At 42.5% G+C, this 10,245-nt stretch overlaps 1 long non-coding RNA gene across 1 annotated transcript; it reads left to right on the plus strand.

Annotated features, from left to right (window-relative positions):
- Positions 1 to 6,957: 6,957 nt before the first annotated feature.
- Positions 6,958 to 8,819, plus strand: LOC115611990. Its single transcript, XR_003992830.1, has 2 exons — positions 6,958 to 7,232; positions 8,670 to 8,819. It is a non-coding gene; the product is annotated as an uncharacterized LOC115611990 (long non-coding RNA).
- Positions 8,820 to 10,245: the final 1,426 nt, after the last annotated feature.

Genomic DNA, 10,245 nt, shown 5'->3' on the forward strand with positions numbered 1-10,245 from the left:
CCTGGGTAGGGCCTTGGGGCCAAGCAGCACTATCTGCAGGGCCCATGGGGGTGTCTCCTGTGAGCTTCCCTGGGAAATAAGCAGGTTTCCCTGGGCGAAGTGATACTCATCTTCTTGTGCAAGCTCTGGTCTGAATGTAGATGTGCACAGACACATGGTGACAGTCGTATCACATAATTGGAGCATGGCGCTCTAACAGGCTGGTTATGTTCCCTGTATTACTTCCTCTTCCCTCTGGTAAGTAGCCATTTGGTCCATACCTAGGTCCTCTTGGCAAGGGAGTATTAGCTATGGTTGGTTATTAAAATAAAAAAGTGTTTAGGTTTTTTCTTATCCTCTTCAATGGTTTATCATGTACACCTTCAGGATTAACTCATAGCCTTTCCTTGTTCCTAGGCATGTGTGAGCTCGTGCAGTTCTGCTCTGGTGCAACCAGTTAGTAAGAAAGGTCAGAAGCATTGTTGGATCAGAGAATGAAAACTGCAAGAAGCTGGCAAACACTAGGCCATACTATGAAATGTGTTCTTCTGTTATTTTTCCATCACGCTGAAGAAGTTTGGGAAGGCTGAATGCTGTAAAGTTACTGCTGTGTGTGTTTTAAGCACATGAATCCTGAACTGGAGTTGAATCTTATCATTCATGGAAGCATAGGAAGGTGAAAGTGATAAATTTGAACATTTTCATCCTAAAGTGAGTTCACTCAGAAATGCTGCATTTCCTTCCCTTGTTGGCACTTGCCACTGTGTTCTTTGTTACTGCTTGTAGGCTGTTGGCCTCTGTGGCAGGGACCATCAGCTTCTGTGTTTTTCATTAGTCCAGACTGAGAAATTATGGCACTTAGAAACAGAAGAAGGAGAAAAATAAAGGAAAAAGTATATTTTTAAGGTCATGGGAACAATAAAGAAGGCTCAGATCCAACTGTAAGAACATGGTCCTCAGTTAATGGAAATAGGTTTCATTCCTTCCCTGACATTAGCAGTGCTTGTTAGACTTCTATTGAGGATCCACTGACTAAGACCTCAGATATATATTATCTTAAGAAATTGCTTCCGCATTTGAGCTAGTCCTGGCCTGGTATATACTTTGAGTTACTGCCTTAAAAAGAGTTAAAACTACAGAACATAAACTTTGCTGCCTGGTATTTGTACTCACAACTCTGGACTATTTTCTCACCGAGCAATGAGGACAGGAAGCTTGTTTTTCATGGAGAGAGGGGAAAAAATGCAATCGTTTGCTCGTTCCCCATGGAGCAGTCAGTGGTCTGCTCCTCTGAACATGCTCCATACCCACAGCTCTCACGGAGGGCCATGGGCTTGCCCCTTGGGAGAATGAGAACAGCATCTGTCACCTGCAGATGTGGCATCAAGAGCTAGTCTCACCATCATCATCTTTGCTGCTTTGCAGGGTATTGTGGAAAGGCCATCAGCAGTGACTCCAGGCTGGATTTCCAGCTGGGTGGATATGATGGCAGCACACAGTAAGTGTGGCCCTGCTCCTGCCTGGAATTTCCCAGGTACAAGTATGTTGCCAAGGCTTCTAGAAGGTGTGGAGCCTGCTGCTTGTGTTCTGCCTGGGTGTGATGGACTAAATCCAGTCCTCTGGGGATGTGTTTCATCTCTGTGCTCTTGAAACCCTGGACAAGTTTATAAATTCCTTGAATTTCTGGTGGAAAGCTTCTGGGTCAAAGATGACATCCCTAAAGAAACACAGCGGTAGGAGTACTTTCATCAGATCCCTCCCAGAAACATGCAGTTGGACAGACTTTCCTCATTCTGTTTTAGAGCTGCTCTTCTCTTTTCTGGGGTCTGTCATGACGTGACAAAGGATTCAAGACACAAAGCGCCTCAAATTTAAACACATCTGGGAAGACATCTTAAAAAACAAGAGAGTAAAAACTCAAGAAGGAAAAATACAAAAAAGGGCACATCCAAATCAAACTTAAGGTTCATAATATTATTTTTCCCATGTTATACCTTGCTCTTTTGGGGGGTAGGGAAGGAAGGTTTAATGCATCCAGAGTGCCAGTCCTGTAGCAAAGCGATTCATTGCTGGAGAGTTTGCAGGCAGAATTCAACAGCACAAAGGTTTTCAGAAACTACTTTTCTTTCCTTTTTATTCTTTTTCCTTTTTTTTTCCCCCCCTTTTTCTACAGCAATGATTCCCAGCCATTCATCATAAAGCACTAGAAATCAAAGAGCAATATTCACGAGCCTCCTAGTACAGTATGTTAAACCCTGATAACTGTCAGGAAAAGACTGTCTGAAAGGGAAGAGCCAGGTAGCAGCACAGAAAACAAAAATACATGTAGGGAGGCAAAGTACTGAGGAATAAGAGGAGAGAAAACGTGCTCAGCAAAGGGGGCCATGCAGTACTCCTGCATTATATTTGTCATGCTGCCATTTTGTTAACAAGAGAGATTACACCAGCGTAAATGTTGTGAGTTCTGTCCTCACAGAACCCTGGAGTGACCATGTATACCAGTGGTAGGTGCTGCTCTTACAAATTGCTCCGCTGGATCTGGAAATATGTGAGCTTGAATGTATTCAACTAATGTTTTATGCGGGCATCTTTCAGCCTGGGGCTTGCCTAGGAACATTTTTCTGTGAAGATTTGATATTCAAAATATGGGCTGTTTTCAGTAGATGCAGAGGAAGTTCAGAATATTCTGTGTTTGGAGGATTGTAAGTCCTGGCATCAGCCTTTGAGACAGACTCTTTCAGTTGTAAAATCAAAACTCCAGTTTTGATGTCCAATGGACATTCTTCTACCACTACCCTTTGGTGGGAAGCTCTCATAGTACAGATCTAGAATATTTCTCAATAACAAGCAAGAAGCATGTGATTTCTTTTATGATTATTTTTTATTCAATTTGAGTGAATATTTGTATGTTGTCTTCTGCAGAATACTCCTGACTCAAACCTTGGTGCTGTTGATGCTACATGGCTGGTAGCACATTAAAGAGACTAGGACTTCCCCATAGACCTCCCAGAAGAGCACATCTCTGATCTGCTTGGTGGACACCCATGATGCCTCCATGTAGAGGTCAGTCTCCCTGTGCTTTTCCTTTTCTCTGTCCAGTCCAATCTGGAGCTATTTCAAGTCATTTTCTCTGTTTCAAGGGCATGTTATGAACAAATAAAATGCATATGTGCCAGAAAAACAGAGCTATCTTGACAAGTGTAAAAGAAATGACCATACCACAGTGCTTTGATAGTAACCAGAGATTTCTATGATAAATAAAAATTGAACCCATCATTATAAATAGTAGATCCTGCTGGGTTTTTTTTTGGATGTCCCATAGTCACCAAGAGTAGAGAGCAATGAAACTTCTGGTCTTCAGAATCGCTTTCAGCTTTGTGCCTCTCTCTGTAATTAAAAGGGCATTAGGATATCCTCAACATACCAGTATTAATTGTGGGAGTTGCTGTAATGAGGCAGAGTTGTAGCCATTCCAGAAATCTCGCTTGCCCCTTTACAGATGATATTCAGAGAATTTACAAGAATCAGCTAGTTTTGATACCCTCTTGTCAGTCTAGATTCTTTCTGCTCTCTAAGAGCCTAAGAACACTATTGCTTAGTGGGAATGTTTTTGATCAATGCCTGTTTTGATGCTTAGCTTCTCCCATGCCTCTAGTCATTGCATGTGTCAGTGTCTAGCTAGTTAGGAGAACATGTGAAGTTTCTTCCCAACCTAGGATCATTTGATTTCTTAAACCTGCTAGTAGGAATTATCCTCTGCTTTTCTGGGAGATAATATTGCTTTTAAAACAAGCTCATCATCCACTAATCCATTTTCAAACCCTGTTAGGCAATCTGGGTTGAGTAGAACAGAGTTATCCTACTGGATTGATTGTGTAGAGTTAGATCTTTTACATGTGGGGAGCCCAGGACCCCAGGGTCTAATAGTAATATTGCCTTCTCCATGAATAATTTATTGACTCTGTAAAGACTGTGTTCTATTACAGAGTGTAGATTAGAGGGAGGGGGCTGTAGCTTTTTGGTTTAAACTTTCACAGCCAATCCTGAAACATGACCAAACAGATGTTGATAACGAAACTTAATGAAACTTCTTTTAAATCTGGAGTAAGCTGGGCTTAGCTTTTCCATGGTTATTGTTCTCCTGCAGCTTCGTGTAATGATAGTTTATTCAGAAGCAGCCAAGTTCCTGTTCTTTTGGAAAGTTATCCAGCGCTCACTTAGATTTTGCTGGTACCAAGCCTGTATTTGAATCCCAGTTCTGGTTTGGAATCATTTCTCATACTCAAACCTTGCCTAACCATTGTCCTCAGCATCTCCTGCATGCACAGTTACTTGGAACTGTATGTGCCTATTATAGCTCTTGAAGAATATCTAGTGTTCTTGCTTCTAAGTAAGCAAAATTCAGTTCATGTGGCTACTGAAGGTGTTTGAAAAACAATTCTGTAAATCTGTAATATTTTTCTGTTGTGATTCAAAACTATAAGAAAAAGAGCAAACAAAACAGGACAGATGTTACCTATAAACACTGAGCTGGATTTTTCTCCACTCATACTAATAATCATGCAAGTAAGAATGCTTATGTTTGGTTTGCATTTTCTATCTAAACCAGGTGCAAGTGGATGAATTAAAGAAAGAAAAGAGCATTTCAATTCCTGTGTAAATAGTGTTTTAAACAACGCAGAAAATACACTTATTCTTTATGCTGGTTTGCTTGTCTCTGTTTCTAGGGGCGTGAAAATTGCAAAATGAATGCAAGAAACCTGTTCTTTGTCTCTTGCCTTACTCCCTGTCTGCAACCTTTCCCTTCCATCCAAGGCACCTCTATTATGGGTTTCTACAGCTCTCATGCTCACGGATTCATCCTGGTAGTGTGAACAGCTGGATGGCAAATGCATTTCCTGTTCTGTCTTCTGATGTCCCAAAACCTTAAAGAATTAAGAGGGGAAAGAAGCTATTTTGCCAGATCAAGACAGGGGCCTCTTCCATGTCTTATGTTAGTTTTTTACTCTCCAGTCTATCAGTTACTCTGGAGTGGATCTATTTCTCTGCCAGTCTTTCTCACTTGGCTTTATATGGTTCAATCTGTATGAAAACAGGAGACTCAACTTTATTCCTTGTGCTTCCTGAGCAACTTGGCAAGGCAGTATTCTTGGATGGCCCTTTCTGTCTGGATTTATCCGGAAACTCCCTTGTTATCTCTGATCCCGATTATTCTATTTCTTCAAGATCCTGCTGTGACCAGTATATAAGTTATAAGTAGGTGCAGATATGTATCTCAGTGCCAGATACATGACCTCTTCAATTTCCATCCATGAGTACAGCCACTTGAGGTGTAGCTTACCTCCATTTACACTTGTTTTTCTGTCTTTTCCTTTCTTACTACTGATTTCTGTTCTCAGAAGATGCAAGTGGCTTTTACTTAGGCTTTGCAATACACATGACATGCTAAACACTCAGCATTATTTCTAGGACTGTGTAGATGAAAAAGCATGGTTTAAGGTTCTGGGGCTTTCTCCTTTGAACAAGTAGAGGGATTATTTTCTCCTTAATTCAACAGCAACTTCAAGGTAATTTCTTAAACTGCCCAAAACAAGCAGATAAAGAAGTTAAAACCCACCCAACCAAACATGCTTGGGCAAGGGTGTACAAACACAGGGCACTCTTAATGTGAATTGTTTTACACACATAACAGTGGCTGAGACAAGTTTAGTTATAATTAAGTCATTTACTCAGAAGAGTCCTAGCACAGAATAGATTTGACTCAGTTAACTGTTCAGTTGTTACCATCAGGATTAAAAACCTGCAAATATTGGTATACTAGAATGGTAAAATGAAAATCTCTTGTAATCGTGACTAGGGCCAGAGAAGATACTTCTTCATCCAGGGCGGGATGTCAAGGGGAGGTGGCAGCTGTCTCATGAATGCAAGATGTAGCTGAGTGTAATTCAAAGGAAGTTCAAATTTGCAGGTCCAAGGCACAGCTGACTTGGAGTCTTGCCTCTAGGGAAGGCAGGTTGTCCTACAAAGGAGGTGTAGACATTGAGTCTAAAGCTCAGCAGGAGCTAGGAGCCAGTCTCCCTCAAATATTTGACTCGACTTAGGGGAAATATTGATTTATTGCCAGTTAAAGAAATGTTTAATTAACTTGGGTAGTGGGAAATAAAGACAAACACCTTTTTTGAGACAAAACACCTCTTTGTTAAAACAACACCTTTCCTCCCCCCTTCACCCTCTGTACCCAGCCTGAATGGTGCATTGGGGATGGGCATTGCAATCAGTCCATTACAGCTCTTCTCTGCTTTGTTGTGCTCTAGAGTGGGCTCTCTAGGGGCTTTCAGGAGTGTCTGCCCCAGCACGGGGTCCTCCATGGGCTGCAGTGGGTATCTGCCATGGAGCATCTCTTCCTCCGACCTTGGGGTTCCCTCCTCTTCTCTCCAAGGGTTATTTTGCCCTTTCTTGCTATCAGTGTGTTTCCCAGAGGTGCCCCACGTGTGGCTGTGGGGCTGAGCTGTGGCTGGGATGGGTCAGTTGGAAGTGGCTGTGTCTGGCACAGGGCAGCCCTGGCTGTAGGGCCGAGCTGGTGATGGGGGGTGTTTCACAGTTCATTTGTGAATAGCAAGCTTTGGTTTCTCCAAAAGAGCCCCCAGCAAGCCAAATGTAAAGTCCTTTTTCTTTTCCAAAGGAGGACCGAGTTTCCTGCTGTAAGAACTGTTTCAGCAGAGACAGGTAGCTCATGATAAATTTAACTGTAATCTGCTAAATATATGCTAATGCTTGGCTTTCCATGTATGAGCATTCATGCCTCTTACCCATTGGTGCTAATGATCTACCATGCATTACCATAAAGCTGGAATTGCATGAGGTACGTTAGTGCTTCCTAAACTTTATTTCAGACAACTTTGGAGCTTATTCATCAGTAGGTAATTTTATAGCTCCTGGACACAGCTCACACAGAGTAACGTGGCTCCTTCAGTTTTCTCTGCAAAGACGACGAGAGGCAGGCCTGCTGGTCCCCCACTGCTCGCTCTGGAGGAATGATATTCCCATCACAACTCCTGCTGTAATCACTTCTACTAATCTTGCTCTCCCTCCTTCCCATGTAGATTCGCCAGATCATTACACAGGTTAGCTCTCCCCCGCCTGCCCACCAGTCGCAGGATTCAAACAACGAGCCTCAAATTATGCTGAGAATAAATGGAGATAAACAGCGAACCCAAGGAGATAAATAAGACGAACACCTTGAAAAGGAACCAGTAAGTGAAATAGGATGTGACAGGCTCAGGAAGATGAGAGGGAATGATTTCCTGGAATGCAGCAGCAATTTCGTGCCAGCAGCGATGTGCTGGCTGTACTTGACCTTCAGTAACCTTTATGCCTGTCTCCTACTGCTGCTCCTACAGCTTCTCAGCCTGGTTCTTCCTCCTTTGCTGCTGCTTTTGCAGTTTCCCTGGTCACATACCTTATCTAACTGGTACAGATGCTGTGTTTACTGAAATGGGGCTCTTCCTGTGATTCTGCCACAATCTGTGTGTTCCCCCACACCTTCCTGGAGTGGAATGCAGCCCGGAGGCTCTGTGGTGGTGTGCAGAGGGAAGTCCTCTGTGTATCTTCTTGACAGGTTTGACCTGACATGGTCACACATGGAAATGAATGTCTTACATTAACAGAACGATCCCTCAGGGAAAACTGCTTCTCGAGACCTTCCAGGTCAACTTTGGGTTTGGCTGGGAATTTTCTGGCAAAATGGGTTTTTCCCTGGAAGGTGTCAGTACCTTGAAATTAAAGCAGTTAATAGGAAGGAATAAATGCCAATAACTTCTTGGAAGATGCTTTCTGGGGTTTAAGCATTCAGATTTGACAGGTCTGAAGCGAGACAGAAATCACTCGTAGTTTGAAATATGAATAGAATTGCAAAACATGTCTTTCCAAAACTGAAATAAAGATGAAATATTTTGGAATTATCAAAACGGGGAGTTTCTACTGACCTCATTTGTTGTGGAGGGCAGCACTCCATTTTACCTCTTTGTCTCAGGTCAGGGGCAGAAAACCTTGACAATACTGACAGGACATGGCTTTGGGTAACCACCCCCACTCTGGTCTTGTTCTTCCTTCCTCTTTTGAAGGTTAATAGTGGAAAGCAAAGGATTTGCCATGTTATATGAAGCTATTGTCAAGCAAAACCTGTTAGCAAAGACCACCAGCAGCTTTGGAAGGAAGGGAGTATCCCCAGTCCAATCATGCTTTAAAGTATTTTAAGACAGACAGTTGCTTTTGTGTTTAAGCTGTGTATCAGGATAGCAGTTCCTTTTGGCAATGCATAGAGGCCAACGGCAATAACATCAAATATCTGTGTGAGTACTTCATTACATATTTGATTCAGTGTAGTACATCTCCTAATCCTGTTCCTGAAATATCATTGTAACTGTGTTGTTTGGTCTCAGTATGCTCTTGTGTACTCTCATGCAGTGTAATATCAAAACACTTTCTGTTACTAAGAGCAGTGTGTGTTTGTGTGTGAGTGTATCTTTGTGTCTGAAGCACTCCCCTCTGTCTCTTCTCAGCCTGTCGGGAAAAGAGTTTGATTATTTTATAGGATTGTGCTTTGTTTGAAGAAATTATTGAGGGATGTTCAGCTGGAAAGATGAGGTTTGCACTCAAGTTCACGAGTGAGTTTATTTTTCTCTCCTCAGGGAAGAAGGTCCATAGCCCGTATCCTGCTCCTCCAAAAGCTGTCTCCTTCTCTCAGGAGTGCCTTGCCTGTTTGCTGTTGGATTCACTGTCTGGAGGAACACGGCTGGCACGGGAGGTGGTGATCAGAGAAGAGGAAGGAGGTCTTGCAGGTAGGTAGGGCCAGTCCTGCAGCACACTTCAAATTTCAGGGTAGCGACCTTGAACTCGTCTCCTCCCTGCAGGGAAGCCTGCACGGTGAGCCAGAGCGCCGGGGTGAAGTGTTTGCTGTGACCTGCATTGCTGATCAGATGAACTGTTATCTATAGCAATACTTGGTGGGTTTTGGGGGATATAGAACTTCACTCCTAGATCAGAGCTGACATGATGTAAACGTCACGCAGTTTGCTATTTCATCAGACTTACTCATTTACTGAAGGTATTTTGTGGCTCTTTTTTCCCCTCTCATTTCTTTTACCTTCACTTAAGTACAAGACATTTTTGTTTGGCCTGTAATGCATGAATTTCTTAGAGCTGGTGGAAAGTAGTTCATTTATACCGTGTAGGTCCACAATATCCTTTCTACGTGTCTTAGAGTAATAGAGTCCAGTAAACCTATCTGTTAGGTTTACCTATCTATTGGGGAAACTTAATGTTAGGAGTATACCAATCATTGTCTCTCTTAAAATGAATTTTTTATAGAGATATGAATGGTGTGAGATTTTTCTTCTGTTTTTCTTGTGAAGCTCCAATTCTCTCTGTCCATCAAGTATTCTTTTCTTGTTTTGAGTTCAGGTGGGGCCATGCTTCAGTGATATAGTTAGTTTTGTGCCTCCTGCCAAAGGTCCCCAAGAACCTGCAGCCTCGTGGAGCGAAGTGTTGATCTGATACAATCTGTATTCTGCTGGTTCCACTTTCTTCAAGCATCATTGGTGGTTTAACCTGATACTGGCAAGTTTTAGGCTAAAACAGATACTGTCTTTTCTCTCCCAGCTGATGTCAGCTCAGAAATGTGTCACTAACTCTGTATTGCAGGCTTTGGTGACCTGCACAAAGAAATTACTTACCTGACTTAGTCTGGCTCGAATTTATCCTGCTGGGGGGTGCAGTAGAGCAGTGATGTGCCATTAAGGACCAACGATGGAACCACCACCTAGGTATGTGTAAGAGGCTCACCAGTTGTGATTTTGTGGCTGGCCTTACAATATCAGTGTTTTCCTCAAAGCTTCAGCTGCAGCATTCATAGGAGTGTGTCCAAATTCAGCTTGTGCTTAAAAATCATCGTGTTTACACCCCATGGAGCTATGGGCTTATTGAGGAGAAATAGGAGGGTAAAAAGACAAGATTGCTCACATAGTATTTTGTGATATCTTAACTAACCACCTCCTGAATTTTGGATGCTTGACTTGTGATTTTTGAACTCCTGAGGTTAGAGGGAATGGGATAGACAGTGAACAGGAATCAACACCAACTTGTGAAATCCCACAAAACCCTCCCAGAGTCACGCTTTCACCGATGCCAAATCAATGGTATAAAACATTTTCATAGGGAGTCAGCAACTCATTATTTTGCAGTCATGTATGTTGCTGTAGAATTCAA

This window comes from Strigops habroptila, chromosome 8 (genome assembly GCF_004027225.2).
Source record: "Strigops habroptila isolate Jane chromosome 8, bStrHab1.2.pri, whole genome shotgun sequence".
NCBI lineage: Eukaryota > Metazoa > Chordata > Aves > Psittaciformes > Psittacidae > Strigops > Strigops habroptila.